The sequence below is a fragment of the Macadamia integrifolia genome, chromosome 11, assembly GCF_013358625.1.
Source record: "Macadamia integrifolia cultivar HAES 741 chromosome 11, SCU_Mint_v3, whole genome shotgun sequence".
In the NCBI taxonomy this organism is placed as follows: Eukaryota; Viridiplantae; Streptophyta; class Magnoliopsida; order Proteales; family Proteaceae; genus Macadamia; species Macadamia integrifolia.
This window is the reverse complement of record NC_056567.1, coordinates 16,723,763-16,728,430: the sequence shown is the minus strand read 5'-3', so window position 1 is coordinate 16,728,430 and position 4,668 is coordinate 16,723,763. Positions and strand designations below refer to the sequence as shown.

Below are 4,668 nucleotides of genomic sequence, written 5' to 3'. Positions count from 1 at the left end.
GAGCAAGTTGTAGAGAGGCTTGGATTATTTTTATGTGTTTAGTTAATTCTAGTCTAACTCTACGAAGTTTGGTAGAGTATCTCAATCTAGGTTAGTTACAATAGTCAACATAAAAATTGTAAAATGAAAAAGGGATTGGAAGAGCCTGAAAATTTTCTAGTCTAATGTTTCTCTGGGTAGTTATTGGGTTTGATTTTATTTAACCCGAATTGATTAGGGATGAGTCTTGGTTTTCTATTGTGAAATCTGATGATTAACCCTTTTGAGACTCGTGAGAGCATTAAAATCTTTGGCATGGAATACCTGAAACTAGCATCTAAGCATTACAGTATTTACTGGCCCAAAATTTTGGCAGCTTGGTCTTTGGTCTGGCTCATTTGTTGATTCACTTTGCAAGGTGGCAATATGTTCCATTCTGCAGAAATGCAATCTGTTGCTTTCCTGGGCATACATAAGGTCTTCCCTCCTTTGATGAAATTCATTGCGTATATGTGTTCTGGACTTATTCCATCACTTCTTTCCCCCAAAGAGATGAGCGAGAAATGAACATTGCTTGGGGGTTGCGCTCTGTCCCGCTTGGTGGATGAATTCTTCTCTCCTTTTAGTTTTCAATCTCCCACACACCTTTGCCCTCTTTCACCAAAGAGGAAAGAAGAATCTTCCAAGCAGACAGAGACCTAAATTTCCATTAGATTCATTCCTAAGCTTGCTTTGTTGCTGCAATATGATCAGTCAGAGAGTTGCACAACACTATTTATTATCTTGTTACTTCTAAAGCTTGTAATTTATTGTTGGGCATATCATGACATTAGATTTTCCTTTTTCCATTTTATGATATTCGTTGGGAATATTATGACATGGATATCTTCGCTTGGACATGTGTAAAAGGGACATACCATGGTGCATACTCTGCTTTTGCAAGGTCCTAGGAGGGGTGGACTGGACCAGTCCAAACCTTTAGGCATTTTTTCATATGGATTGCCACCCTTAGAATAGGGCAAGTATGCAGATGTAGCGAAATAAATTGAACAATGGTGATGCTAAGAGTCAAAACCATGCTTGTCAGCTGTTATTCCTGGGTAATATGTAAAGTTTTTTTCTAGCTTTTGCCCAAGATACCCAGCCTTTTCTCTCTTTATGAAAAGAAAAGAAAAGAAAAAGAAAATGGATCTTCAAATTATGTCATCCTCATGTTTTCACATTGAAGATGTTATATATGATATCTTTTCTTATTTGAGACTTATGAGGATCCCTAACCTGTATCCATCTGAAAAATGGATCCTTAAACCTCAGTACTCACAATGGCCATATTTCATTGATTCTGTTGGTGTGTGATGGATTAACATGATATATCAACATCTGTGTGTGAAATAATGAATCAAGAGTCACTTGTTGAAGAACTTAATAATCAGTCTTCCTATTCTGCAACTGTCTCAGAAAGGTCACTCTTAGCGGATTCTTAAATAAGAAAATTCTTAAATAAGAAAATCATGTAAAAGGTTCCTTTTTCTCCCCTAGTGCCTGGTTATTGTGAACATAGAAAGACTTGCAAATTAAAAATGCTGATGAAAAGTATGGTACTTCCTCTTGAAAGACTTTATGCACTTCATTTGGAAATGTGTCTCAATGTGATTACCTTGCATGGCAGTACAATTGTACAAATATTTACAAGTATTCATCACGTGCCTAAATTCCCAAGTGTTCTAGCCTTATTTCTATAAATTCTACAATGCCAGGCACAATATTGCTTCAAATATGGTTATCATGTTATCTATAACCTGGTATGGTTTCTAGCTCCCAGTTCCAGCACTTTGATATAAGCCAGGGTCCACTGAAAGATTCCTTGTATATTTCTCACAATGTTCCAAATGCATGTCTATCTGTCTGTCGGTCTCAACTGGTCATTTTTATTCTCCCATGGTGAGTGTCTGGGGTCTTTCTGGGCTTGATTTGTTTCATGCATATCTGGTCCAAAAGCTGAACAGGCACTTGTTACATGTTTCCCATCCTGACTTGTCTTTATGGTCATTCTTGTGGATCTGTGCTTGAAATAAACAGAGAAATCAAGTTAGTTGAAATATTCTGATTGACAACTGTTTGATAATGGTTTAAGCCTATAATTAACTTGAACTAAAGTTGGTACTGTTAGTAAACTTGCTCTTTATCTATCCGTAAGGTTAGGTTTGTTTGTCCTTTCTCTTGTATTTCTCTTGTGGTTGTTCGTGGCTTATTTTATCACAGGTAATCTAAGAGCTATATGTAATGTTCCTATTTTTTGGTAAGAATGCAATGTCCTGTTTGAGCTATTATAAAAGGAATAAATATTTTCTTTATCATATTATCAACTACACAAATGCGATCTTTATTTTTTCTCTTGCGAAAATTATTAATGCGTTATTGAATATTTGTCGTTTGGTTTTGGAGATCTAATAATCTTTGGTGGTGGCAGCCTATAAAATTCACCAGAAACTTTGAAAAAATTTCCTTTGATACCCCCAACCCCAAATGAATGAAAAATAAGAGAAGTTCAAGCCTATGTAGACTTAATTGGATTAAGAAATATTAAGGGGCAAACCTCTCCTAGCACAATAACCTTTTGTTGATGGGACAGTTTTGATAAGTCAAGCTTTATTTGGTGAGAATCCTGTACTTGTGCTTTTAGTTCAATTTAAAGTTAGGTACCTAATAGGTCAACCGATCTTAGCTTTACCTTTCAACATCAATATTTATCCTGAAATATTTAAGAACTCTTGAATCCAAATCCTTTTGATTATGGGGCCTAATCAGCAGAAATATGGATATGATTGGGCAGGCTTGGCATTCTTGTAAACTGCTTCTAAGTTAGAAGAATGACCTAATTATTTCTTATGTTATTGGTGCAATGGTAACGTTGCTCCATTGTGAACAAGTGGTCATGGGTTCGAGTTGGGAAACAGCCTCTCTGCAAAGCGGGGGTAAGGCTGCGTACATTATGATCCTCTCCAGACCCTGCAGTGGCTGGAGCCTCATGCATTGGCTATGCCCCTGTTTTATTGCAATTATGTTATTTATTTTGGCAGCCCCTACTGATGTTCTTAAGGTCCTCAAATGATCTTGATTTTTATTATTGTTGTTGAACACCGTCCACCTTCCATCGACAACCTTAAGCATAGGGTTATCTTTTAGATTTGTAAAGCTTATCTGAAAACTATAACTGCGGCAAACTTTTCAGCAGCCAGGAAACTTTTTCTGGCCTAATGCCCTGGTGACAATTGATGACTCCCACCTGATTGTTCTGATCTCTTATCCTGTATTATGGGATGCCATTTCATGAAAATAAGGCATTGCACACTGGGGTATCTAAACCCTAAAATTTGGTGGCTAAATAACCTTTTTTTTTCCTCGCAGGCTGTCCCCTATTTTGTTTTTTTGGTTGCGGTGGGGGGGGGGAATCGAACAAATCTGTATTTCAGTTTTGTTGTCAGGTTTCAATTGCTTGCTGGTTTGTATGCCTTGTCTGGTTTTGAACTTAATGAATTGACAAGTCATGAGCTTGATAAGTAGGGGTGTGAAGGCCAGGCCTGAACCGGTGAAACTGATCGAACCAAACCAAAACCAAGTCTAACAGAAACCGATATGAGCTTATTAGATCATGTTTTGGGCCGACATTTTGTGTGATCAAATCCAAACTGGACCACGATGAAACCGATAAGACACCTAACTGAACTAAAAACCTGATTGAAACTGATATAACACAATAAAGAACCCAAACCAACCCAAAATTTATTATAAAAAGAAACACATTTTCCTCATAATTTTGGATATTACATGGTAAACCGAGACCAAACTGAAACTGAACCTAAACCAAACCATGATGCAGATGCACACCCATGGACCAATCCATACCCATCTGGGTTTTCAGACAGAAATGAATCAAATCCATATTATTTTTAGGTCTAGTAGGATTTACTTTAATTAGGAAGATTGACTTCGATTTTATTTTAGCAAGTTAGGTTCACGTAGGATTTAGAGAGTATAAGAATATCGGTTTGCCTTGTTAGGGTAGTTTTATATTTCAGTTGAGTTTTTGTTTCTGTCATTTATTTTTCCTTTAAATTGGTTGTAACCAATAGATAAATCAGATTGAAAGAATGAATTGAGATTGGTTTTGGTAAAGAGCCTATGGGCTAGTGTGTATATGTGATTTTCTTCCTCCCTTCTTTTGCGAATCTTCTCTCCCTCCACTGCAACTTTGAATTCACCTCATAGGTTCTCCCTACCCCTACTGGCCCTCCATCAATTGGTATTAGAGCCGAAGGATTCCATCCTTCCTCCCCATCAATATCTTCTTCCCTTTGTTCTCTTTTGTTCCTCAGCGTGCCCAGTTCTATTGAGAATTGAGATCTAAGGAAAAAAAAAAAGGCCAGCCCTTCGTTGTACCACTCCAAGAGTAACCCTCTTCCTCTTCCATCTACCACAAAAACCCACCATTGGCCCCCTCCTTTTTAGGGTTTTGTGAAAAAAAGGGATCTCTGTTGAAAACAGAGAAAAAAAAACCACCGCAGTCCACTGAAACCCCGACCCAACATACCCCACTACCCTCCTTTTTTGTCGGTTGACACCCCCTCATTGCTCTAGAGTTCCTCTAACCTAAAAAAAAAAAAAAAAAAAAAAAAAAAAAAAAAAAAC

At 37.3% G+C, this 4,668-nt stretch overlaps 1 protein-coding gene across 2 annotated transcripts in view; it reads left to right on the top strand.

The window, feature by feature from the left end:
- The window catches only part of LOC122094056, a 10,041-nt gene that overhangs the window by 505 nt on the left and 4,868 nt on the right, over positions 1-4,668 (top strand). The window lies entirely within an intron of this gene.